At 43.5% G+C, this 12,261-nt stretch overlaps 1 protein-coding gene across 3 annotated transcripts in view; it reads right to left on the bottom strand.

The window, feature by feature from the left end:
- LOC110506127 (protein unc-13 homolog C) overlaps positions 1 to 12,261 on the bottom strand; it is a 223,531-nt gene that overhangs the window by 117,502 nt on the left and 93,768 nt on the right. The window lies entirely within an intron of this gene.

The raw sequence follows: 12,261 nt of genomic DNA, 5'->3' as shown, positions 1-12,261 counted from the left end.
TTGACACCTCAGCCCATCTCCTCCCAGAGTGTGTGTGTGCAGGTTGATGATAGCATGCTTGCACAACCTGATCTGTTCACCCGAGTTGCTACCCTGACCTGGACCTGCTGTTTAAACTCTCTCTCTCCATCCCTCTCTCTCTCTCCCTCTCTCTACCTATCTACCCCCCCCTCTCTCTCTCTCTCTCTCCACTCCTCTCTCTCTCTCTCTCTCTCTACCTATCTACCCCCCCCTCTCTCTCTCTCTCTCTCTCGCTCTCTCTCTCTCTCTCTCTCTCTCTCTCTCTCTCTCCACTCCTCTCTCTCTCTCTCTCTCTCTCTCTCTCTCTACTTATCTACCCCCTCTCTCTCTCTCTCTCTCTCTCTCTCCACTCCTCTCTCTCTCTCTCTCTACCTCTCTACCCCTCTCTCTCTACCTCTCTACCCATCTCTCTCTCTCTATACCTCTCTCTACCTCTCTCTCTCTCTCTCTCTCTCTCTCTACCTCTCTCTCTACCTCTCTCTCTACCTCTCTCTCTCTCTCTCTCTACCTCTCTCTCTCCCTCTATCACCTCTCTCTCTCTCTCTCTACCCCTGTCTCTCTCTCTCTAACCCTCTCTCTCTCTCTCTCTCCCTCTCTCTACCTCTGAATGCTCAGCTATGAAAAGCCAATGGACATTTTCTCCTGATGTGCTGACCTGTTGCACACTCAATAACCACTGTGATTATAAATGTTTGAATATCTTGAAAACGATTTGGCCTTAAGGTCCATGTACCTTTATAATCTCCACCCAGCACAGCCAGGAGGGGAATGCCCCCCCCCCCCCCCCCCCCCCCCGCAGAGCCTGATTCCTCTCTAGGTTTCTTCCTAGGTTCCTGCCTTTCTAGACAGTTTTTCCTATCCACCGTGCCTCTACATCCGCATTGCTTGCTCCCTGAGATTTTCCCTGAGAAATTTGTTTCTGTAAAAGCACTTTGTGACAACTGCTGTTGTAAAAATGCCTTTGTAAATCCATTTGATAGATTGATTGATTGAGGCATGTGTGTGATTGTGTGCCTGAGCACATGTGTGTGTGTGTGTTTGGCTGCAGTGAAACACCTTTTCTAGAGCAGCCCTGCCCTTCTTCCACTGATGCCGTCTTCTAAAACACTGATTGAACTGAACTGTCTGTTTCTGCTTAATCACTTGTTATTCGGAGCACCATCTGTTCAACACAGATAGAGATAGAACAGAACCGCATGGAAAGAGCGGTTTTAGCAGTCTGTAGACTAGTGCTGGTTTACAGATCTGATTGTCTGTAGACCAGTCCTGGTACAGTATATGAGTTGATAGTTGTCTGTAGACCAGTCCTGGTACAGTATATGAGTTGATAGTTGTCTGTAGACCAGTCCTGGTACAGTATATGAGTTGATAGTTGTCTGTAGACCAGTCCTGGTACAGTATATGATCTGATAGTTGTCTGTAGACCAGTCCTGGTACAGTATATGAGTTGTCCTGGTATAGTGATGGACTAGTGATAGTTCTAGTACAGGAAGGAGTACAGCAGAGTTGTAGCTCCCTGTAACAGTACTGCTGTAGTATTGGAGCTGATTAATGTTTCTCTGTCGATGGGAGATATGGTTAGAATCAGACTCAACTGTCTGGACATTCTGTTCACACCAACACATTTCCTCTCTTATCTTAATGACTTTACAGATAGATAACCCACTGCTCACAGTGTGTGTTTGTATTGCACGCGCAAGCACAAACACACCCGTGCGTACATCTCTGGGCAACATGAAAAGTCGTTTTGATTAATATAATAGGGTGTGTTAAAATTAAGCCTGTCCCTGGCAGCTCTGAAATAATATGGCTTCAATTATTCAACAACCTGCAGTGTAGCGTGTGTTGTGTGTGTGTGTGTGTGTTTGCTTGCTTGCTTTTATGTACTCTAGACGTAGCTCATTCTAATATTTCTACTTCTGTACATTATATTTTAGTTATACTGTTTATACACACCACATATTTATATACTGGATTCTTGACATAGCTTGTGTGCGTGTTTGTGTATGTCTGTGTGTGTTTGTTCTGTGTGTATTTGGTGTGTGTGCGTGTAATGACTAGGGGGAGAGCTCGATTAAAACCGGTTAAGCGTAAACTCCCTGATTTTGGGGACTTTCGTTATTAGTTAATTGTTTTATCAAGGTACTGTGCTAATAAATCAGCCTCTGCTAAGCCAATTTAGGACAGTTTTGGCTGATAGCCATGTTTCCCTGCTTAAATTGAGTTTGCCTCACTAGACTCTAGGGTTTCGGATTAGACTCGGGGCTCCCGAGTGTCTCAGCAGTCTAAGGCACTGCATCTCAGTGCTAGAGGCATCACTACAGACCCTGGTTTGATCCTGGGCTGTATCACAACTGATCGGGAGTCCCATAGGGCGGTGCACAATTGTCGCAGCGTCATCCGGGTTAGGGGAGGGTTTGGCTGGGGTAGGCTGTCATTGTTAAGTAAGAGTTTGTTCTTAACTGACTTGCCTGGTTAAATGGGAAGTCCTGCTTACACTTTTATTCACTGCTCAGACTGACAGTCAATCTGACACGTCATATACCGCATAGGAAAGCTAAGAACCTTAAGATGGTGCCAAAGAGGATGGCTGATGTTTTTCATGCCTGTACCCAATTGTGCTATTTGTTCATTTTTCTTGCATTGTTTTTAACTTATTTTTTAACTTTTTTAACTTTGTACATAATGTTGCTGCTACCATCTCTAATGACCAAAAATAACTTATGGTCATCAGAACTGGGATTACTCACCACGAACTGGAAGAAGCTTTTCCTTTCACGAGTCTGACGAGAAAGAAATACTGCTCTCCCGGGAACAGGCCCAGATCCCCGTCATTTGCGTGAAGAAAAGACGGAGGGAAAGAGGCGGCGAGCGAGTAAACTCCCACTGCCATCAATTCTACTTGTTAATATGCCATCGTTGGATAATAAAATTGATGTTCTACGATTGCAATTATTCTACCAACAGCACATTAAAAACTTTAATATCTTATGTTTCCCCCGAGTCGTGGCTGAATGACGACACGGATCATTTAGAGCAGGAGGGATTTTCAATGGACCTGCAGAACAGAGAAGCTACGTCTGGTAAGATGAGGGGTGGGGGTGTGTGTATTTTTGTCAATAACAGCTGGTGCTTGATGTCTAGTATTAAAGAAGTGTCGAGGTTTTGGTCACCTGAGGCAGAGTACCTTATGATAAGCTGTAGACCACACTGTCTACCTAGAGACTTCTCATCTATATTATTCAGAGCCGTCTATTTACCACCATAGACCGATGCTGGCACTAAGACCGCACTCAACTAACTCTACGAAAATGCTCACCCAGAAGCGGCGCTCCTAGTGGCCGGGGACTTTAATGCAAGCCAACTTAAATCAGTTTTACCACATTTTTTACCAGCATGTCACATGTGCAACCAGAGGAAAAAAAAACTCTAGACCACCTTTACTCCACACACAGTGATACATACAAAGCTCTCCCCCGCCCTCCATTTGGCAAATCTGACCATAATTCTATCCCCCTGATTCCTTCTTACATGCTAAATCTAAAGCAGGAAGTACCAGTGACTCTCTCAACATGGAAGTGGTTAGATGACACGGACGCTACGCTACAGGACTGTTTTGCTAAGCACAGACTGGAGTATTTTCTGGGAGTCCTCTAATGGCATTGAGGTGTATACCACCTCAGTCATCGGCTTCATCAATAAGTGCATTGACGACGTCGTCCCCACAGTGACCGTACGTACGTATCCCAACCAAAAGGAACACCTATGTGAGAATACTGTTCATTGACTACAGCTCAGCGTTCAGCACCATATTGCCCACGAAGCTCATCACTAAGCTAAGGACCCTGGGACTAAAAATCTACCTCTGCAACTGGATCTTGGACTTCCTGACAGGCCGCCCCAGGTGGCGAGGGTAGGCAACAACACGTCTGCCACGCTGATCCTCAACACTGGGGCCCCTCAGGGGTGTGTACTGCGTCTCATCCTGTTCTCCCTGTTCACCCATGACTGCGTGGCCAAACACGGTCTGAAGCTGACTGTTTACCAAGGGGTCTTTGTGTGTCGTCCCTGCTGTAGTGTGTGTGTGTGTGTGTGTGTGTGTGTGTGTGTGTGTGTGTGTGTGTGTGTGTGTGTGTGTGTGTGCAGAGGGGCTGCAGTGGTCTGTCTTACTGTAGAGATATGAATAATGAAACACAACTCTATGCAAAATGAAACAGGATCCTCTATGCAATGTATTCCCAGTGTGTGTGGTCCTGCAAGTGCATGGGTGTTTGTGTACTATATACCGTTGTGTGAAGGGCATTGATGAAGGTTGTGTATTACCAATGCATCTCCCTGCTCATCTATATTCACAATGTCAAACAACACATTGTTAGAGGTGGTAAAATAGCAGGTATATTGTACATCCATCGTAAAGCTGAGGGTTAACCTACCGCCCTCTGAGAATATCTGCCTTTAGCAATACAGGCTTTCCTTGGTCTGTGGGACAAACCAACCAGAGGCCAACATGTATACTCAATGCTGTAATCCATTCATTTAAGTTCACATTTAAATGAACAGTTCTCTCTGGTAGAATAGATTTCAACTCAATGAGGATCACCTCATTGGGTCCCTTGTAGCTCAGTTGGTAGAGCATGGTGCTTGCCAGGGTTGTGGGTTCAACTCCCATGGTGGGGTAATATAAGAATGTGTGCACTCACTACTGTAAGTCACTCTGGATAAGGGTGTCTGCTAAATGACTAATAAGAAACCCTGTATAAATAAAGGTTATATATGTGTTAAAGCTGAGGTCTGCCCTTACTGAGATCTGCCTTTCATCATACTGCCTTCTTTGGGTTGGGGTCAAACACCAGTAGAGGTCAACATGTTAATCTAAACTTCTCTTAAAAAATCTGCCTTTCATCATACTACCTGCTTTGGGATGGAGGATTAACCACCAGCAGAGGTCAACATAGGGAATATAAACAGCTCAGCGTTCAGCACCATATTGCCCACGAAGCTCATCACTAAGCTATTTTATGATTATTGTGTCTAGCACCAGCAGTACATCCTTGAAGAAAAGCTGAATAAACCAACTAAGTGATATTGGCAAGAGCAGTGTGTGGGTCTTTCTTTTCTTCAAGGACTTCATTGAATTATTCCCAAGCACCTACAACAAGCCGACTCAAAGTGCTTTTCCTATTTTCAATCAGGAAGCATTGGGTTTCGTGACTGGCTCAGTAACCCCTCTCTTCAATGGAAAGATAGTGTAAAAATACTGAAAAGATACATACTGTCTTTCTTTGGGCTGTGGGACTAGCACAGACCAAAATGTATATTCCTAACAAGTGTTATTTAATATATCACTTAAATTGAAGCATATCTATTAAAGTGGACCAGTACAGGGGTAAGGGGTAAGGACCAGTACACCCTTGACAAAGCACTGAGTCGAAACAGTTTCTATTCGTGATACCTGGCTCTGTAAACTCAATCAATTTATTAACTATTTAGCTTGAAATCAATGTTTCTCTTCTCTGTGTGCTCTCTCTCCTTTGTGAAGGATTATGGGTCTACATACATTGTTTGAGATTGAAGCCTCTCTCAAACATCTGAACCCCTCTACTTTGACTAATTTGATATTTGGGGACATAGGGTAACTAAATCACCTGCACTATAGTAGCATGCTAATCATACACTCTATATTCACAAGAATCCCTTCCTCTAGGGCGAATCTCAAATCAAATCCTCCCCCCCTGTAGTGCATAACTTTGACCAGAGCCGTATAGGGCTGCCTGCCACACTATGGTGCACTGCACAGGGCATATGAGCGTGTGATTTTGTTTCACCAGTGTGTAACCAACGGGGAATATCAGTACTGATTCCAGGAGAACTAGCAGTACTGTACCAACCATGATCAGTATTCCAAACTGGGATGACCGTTTTACCAGCAACAAACCAGTTCAAATGGCACCCCATATACTCATATAGTGCAATACTAAAAGAGGTACTAGTACTAAAAGTAGAGCACTATATAAGGAATAGGGTGCCATTTGGGACACACATTAACTCTCTCAGATGCTGTATCACTCATCTGGATGGCAATCACAGGCCAACAGATTGTTTACACATCTGGACAAACAGACAGAGAATCAACACAGTAGGAAACAGTTCAAACACCTAAAGGAGACAATAACAGACATGGGGACAAACATCCCTAATATCCAATAAGCAAAAACAACCAATTTGTTGACTGGCTCACCGGAGCGAGACGGGATTATTTGTTTCGGATTTTACCCTTTTTTTCCGATCTTGTCTCATTGCTGCAATTCCCCATTGGACTCGGGAGAGGCGAAGGTCGAGTCATGCGTCCATCCAAACCATGTCCCGCCAATCCACGATAAGCTAAGTAAAGCACCCCCCCCAGCCAAGCCTCCCGGTAACCCAGATTACACTGGGCCAATTGTGCAACTCCCAATGGGACACCCGGTCATGGCTGGTTGTGACACAGCCTGGGATCAAACCCGGGTCTGTAGTGACACTTCAAGCACTGCAATGCAGTTCAAAGACCGCTGCACCACTCGGGAGACCTGCTAGATGGGATCCTAACCAGTAACCCTCTAACTAGATCACTGATTATATTTAAGTGTATAAATTAAATTAAACTGGAGCCAAGAGGAATTTTAACCAGTAACCCCTTAATTTGGCCTTAGCGCATCCGATCAGCTACACATGTGATAAGACTATCAGTGTGTGTGTGTGTATGGTATGACTATACATGAGACTCATGGTGTGTTGTAACAGACAGGCAGACAGAGAAACACATCCGTGCTAATGTGGTGTCCTCACAGTGCTGAACATACACTTCAGTTCAACAGTTAATGTGGTGTCCTCACAGTGCTGAACATACACTTCAGTTCAACAGTTAACGTGGTGTCCTCACAGTGCTGAACATACACTTCAGTTCAACAGTTAATGTGGTGTCCTCGCAGTGCTGAACATACAGTGCTTTGCGAAAGTATTCGGCCCCCTTGAACTTTGCGACCTTTTGCCACATTTCAGGCTTCAAACATAAAGATATAAAACTGTATTTTTTTGTGAAGAATCAACAACAAGTGGGACACAATCATGAAGTGGAACGACATTTATTGGATATTTCAAACTTTTTTAACAAATCAAAAACTGAAAAATTGGGCGTGCAAAATTATTCAGCCCCCTTAAGTTAATACTTTGTAGCGCCACCTTTTGCTGCGATTACAGCTGTAAGTCGCTTGGGGTATGTCTCTATCAGTTTTGCACATCGAGAGACTGAAATTTTTTCCCATTCCTACTTGCAAAACAGCTCGAGCTCAGTGAGGTTGGATGGAGAGCATTTGTGAACAGCAGTTTTCAGTTCTTTCCACAGATTCTCGATTGGATTCAGGTCTGGACTTTGACTTGGCCATTCTAACACCTGGATATGCTTATTTTTGAACCATTCCATTGTAGATTTTGCTTTATGTTTTGGATCATTGTCTTGTTGGAAGACAAATCTCCGTCCCAGTCTCAGGTCTTTTGCAGACTCCATCAGGTTTTCTTCCAGAATGGTCCTGTATTTGGCTCCATCCATCTTCCCATCAATTTTAACCATCTTCCCTGTCCCTGCTGAAGAAAAGCAGGCCCAAACCATGATGCTGCCACCACCATGTTTGACAGTGGGGATGGTGTGTTCAGCTGTGTTGCTTTTACGCCAAACATAACGTTTTGCATTGTTGCCAAAAAGTTCAATTTTGGTTTCATCTGACCAGAGCACCTTCTTCCACATCTTTGGTGTGTCTCCCAGGTGGCTTGTGGCAAACTTTAAACGACACTTTTTATGGATATCTTTAAGAAATGGCTTTCTTCTTGCCACTCTTCCATAAAGGCCAGATTTGTGCAATATACGACTGATTGTTGTCCTATGGACAGAGTCTCCCACCTCAGCTGTAGATCTCTGAGGTTCATCCAGAGTGATCATGGGCCTCTTGGCTGCATCTCTGATCAGTCTTCTCCTTGTATGAGCTGAAAGTTTAGAGGGACGGCCAGGTCTTGGTAGATTTGCAGTGGTCTGATACTCCTTCCATTTCAATATTATCGCTTGCACAGTGCTCCTTGGGATGTTTAAAGCTTGGGAAATCTTTTTGTATCCAAATCCGGCTTTAAACTTCTTCACAACAGTATCCCGGACCTGCCTGGTGTGTTCCTTGTTCTTCATGATGCTCTCTGCGCTTTTAACGGACCTCTGAGACTTTCACAGTGCAGGTGCATTTATACGGAGACTTGATTACACACAGGTGGATTGTATTTATCATCATTAGTCATTTAGGTCAACATTGGATCATTCAGAGATCCTCACTGAACTTCTGGAGAGAGTTTGCTGCACTGAAAGTAAAGGGGCTGAATAATTTTGCACGCCCAATTTTTCAGTTTTTGATTTGTTAAAAAATTTTGAAATATCCAATAAATGTCGTTCCACTTCATGATTGTGTCCCACTTGTTGTTGATTCTTCACAAAGAAATACAGTTTTATATCTTTATGTTTGAAGCCTGAAATGTGGCAAAAGGTCGCAAAGTTCAAGGGGGCCGAATACTTTCGCAAGGCACTGTACACTTCAGTTCAACAGTTAATAAACCCTAATAATACACACTACACAGCCCGACCTGTACTGCTATCATTTGGCCATAATGTGTGTATATGTACAGTGCCTTGCGAAAGTATTCGGCCCCCTTGAACTTTGCAACCTTTTGCCACATTTCAGGCTTCAAACATGAACATACAAAACTGTATTTTTTTGTTAAGAATCAACAACAAGTGGGACACAATCATGAAGTGGAACGACATTTATTGGATATTTCAAACTTTTTTAACAAATCAAAAACTGAAAAATTGGGCGTGCAAAATTATTCAGCCCCTTTACTTTCAGTGCAGCAAACTCTCTCCAGAAGTTCAGTGAGGATCTCTGAATGATCCAATGTTGACCTAAATGACTAATGATGATAAATACAATCCACCTGTGTGTAATCAAGTCTCCGTATAAATGCACCTGCACTGTGATAGTCTCAGAGGTCCGTTAAAAGCGCAGAGAGCATCATGAAGAACAAGGAACACGCCAGGCAGGTCCGAGATACTGTTGTGAAGAAGTTTAAAACCGGATTTGGATACAAAAAGATTTCCCAAGCTTTAAACATCCCAAGGAGCACTGTGCAAGCGATAATATTGAAATGGAAGGAGTATCAGACCACTGCAAATCTACCAAGACCTGCCGTCCCTCTAAACTTTCAGCTCATACAAGGAGAAGACTGATCAGAGATGCAGCCAAGAGGCCCATGATCACTCTGGATGAACTGCAGAGATCTACAGCTGAGGTGGGAGACTGTCCATAGGACAACAATCAGTCGTATATTGCACAAGTCTGGCCTTTATGGAAGAGTGGCAAGAAGAAAGCCATTTCTTAAAGATATCCATAAAAAGTGTCATTTAAAGTTTGCCACAAGCCACCTGGGAGACACACCAAAGATGTGGAAGAAGGTGCTCTGGTCAGATGAAACCAAAATTGAACTTTTTGGCAACAATGCAAAACGTTATGTTTGGCGTAAAACACCATCCCCACTGTCAAACATGGTGGTGGCAGCATCATGGTTTGAGCCTGCTTTTCTTCAGCAGGGACAGGGAAGATGGTTAAAATTGATGGGAAGATGGATGGAGCCAAATACAGGACCATTCTGGAAGAAAACCTGATGGAGTCTGCAAAAGACCTGAGACTGGGACGGAGATTTGTCTTCCAACAAGACGATCCAAAACATAAAGCAAAATCTACAATGGAATGCTTCAAAAATAAACATATCCAGGTGTTAGAATGGCCAAGTCAAAGTCCAGAACTGAATCCAATCGAGAATCTGTGGAAAGAACTGAAAACTGCTGTTCACAAATGCTCTCCATCCAACCTCACTGAGCTCGAGCTGTTTTGCAAGGAGGAATGGGAAAAAATTTCAGTCTCTCGATGTGCAAAACTGATAGAGACATACCTCAAGCGGCTTACGCTGTAATCGCAGCAAAAGGTGACGCTACAAAGTATTAATTTAAGGGTGCTGAATAATTTTGCACGCCCAATTTTTCAGTTTTTGATTTGTTAAAAAAGTTTGAAATATCCAATAAATGTCGTTCCACTTCATGATTGTGTCCCACTTGTTGTTGATTCTTCACAAAAAAATACAGTTTTATATCTTTATGTTTGAAGCCTGAAATGTGGCAAAAGGTCGCAAAGTTCAAGGGGGCCGAATACTTTCGCAAGGCACTTTATGTATGTGTGTGTGTTTATGTTTGAGTGAGTGAGTGATAGTGTGAGTGAGTGATTGTGTGTGTGTGAGTGAGTGTGTGTGTGAGAGAAAAAATGCAGATCATTTTAGAGAGCTGTGTGTGTGTGTGTGTGTGTGTGTGTGTGTGTGTGGTCATGTCTGCCTACAGTGTATCTACAGATATATGCAGTACTGGGCATCTCTCCTCCTTCCTCCACAGTGACTGAATTCCAATGGAGAGATTTTGGACCTAAATGACTCTCTCTTTCTTCACCTGCTCTGTTTCCTTCCTTCACTGCTCTCTTTTTAAATCCCTCCATCTCTGCCAGGCTTTACGGGAATGTTTAAGCTCTCTATCCTTCCTCTCCCTGATCCCTCCATGCCTTCTCTCCCTCCCTTCCCCACTCCCTCCTTCCATTTATCTCTCCCTCCCTCCCATGCAGAGTGCTCTGTAGCGTTACATAATCAGCCTCTGGTTGGATGGTGGTATTTCCAGTGAGAGAACGAGGGCAGGCAAGACAACACAATGGACGTCTTTTATGGGAAACATCCACAGTGGCACAAAGGCAGGCTGTAATATTATGATATAGTCATCCACCACCCTGAGGTTAGCTCCAGGAGAGAACATGTGTGTGTTGATGTTGTGGTGACTAGTGTGTTGATGAAGAGTGTGTCCTGTCTGTGTGTGTGTGTGTGTGTGTGTGTGTGTGTGTGTGTGTGTGTGTGTGTGTGTGTGTGTGTGTGTGTGTGTGTGTTGATGGAGTGTGTGACTCGTTTGTGAGTGCGTTAGACTGAGTTGTAATTAGTGGCTGTATCTATCTCTCTGCTGGGTAATTGCTAAAAACCCCTCAGGCTGTTTCTACAAAGGAAGATTATTATTCAACTTCTACAGTTATAAACTCCTTGTTATAGACCAGCAGGACATTACCTCACTGTTGCAGAACTTGCCTTTTACCAGAACAGATACATGACTGTTACAGACCTGAAGGACACTATCTCTCTGTTAGACAGAACACACTAACTCCTGTAGTGCACCTTTGGGCTGACAGAGGGCCGATATAGGAATCCACTTTGATCAGTGCAGATGAAGGGGAGGAGACAGATTAAATTAGGATTTTTAAGCCTTGAGACAATTGAGACATGGATTGTGTCTGTGTGCCATTCAGAGGGTGACTGGGCAAGACAAAATATTTAAGTGCCTTTGAACCAGGCTGCATCACATACAGGCGTGATTGTGTGTCCCATAGGGCAGCACACAATTGGCCCAGCGTCGTCCGGGTTTGGCCAGGGTAGGCCATCATTGTAAATACAATTAATTAAAAATACATTGAATGGTAGTAGGTGCCAGGTGCACAGGTTTGTGTCAAGAACTGCAATGTTGCTGTTTTTTTTCATGCTCAACAGTTTCCCGTGTGTATCAAGAATGGTCCACCACCCATCCGGCCAACTTGACACGACTGTGGGAAGCAGTGGATTCAACATAGGCCAGCACCACTGTGGAACACTTTCAACAATTTGTAGAGTCCATGCACCAAAGAATTGAGGCTGTTCTGAGGGCAAAAGGGGGTGGTGCAATGCAAAACTAAGAAGGTGTTCCTAATGCTTTGTACACTCAGCATATATAGTACAGATATAGAATTGAACATAGTACTGATATATGATTTAACATAGGACTGATATAGGTTTTAATATAGGTCTGATATAGGGTTTAATATAGGGGTGATAAAGTGTTTAATATAGGGGTGATAAAGCACTTAATATAGTGGTGATATAGGAGTGATATAGAATTTAATATGGAAGTGATATAGGATGTAATATAGGAGTGATAAACAGTTTAATATACAGTGGGGAGAACAAGTATTTGGTATACTGCCGATTTTGCAGGTTTTCCTACTTACAAAGCATGTAGAGGTCTGTCATTTTTATCATAGGTACACTTCAACTGTGAGA

The sequence above is a fragment of the Oncorhynchus mykiss genome, chromosome 26, assembly GCF_013265735.2.
Source record: "Oncorhynchus mykiss isolate Arlee chromosome 26, USDA_OmykA_1.1, whole genome shotgun sequence".
In the NCBI taxonomy this organism is placed as follows: Eukaryota; Metazoa; Chordata; class Actinopteri; order Salmoniformes; family Salmonidae; genus Oncorhynchus; species Oncorhynchus mykiss.
Note: the sequence above shows the minus strand (reverse complement) of the source record. Positions and strands in the feature narration are given on the sequence as shown.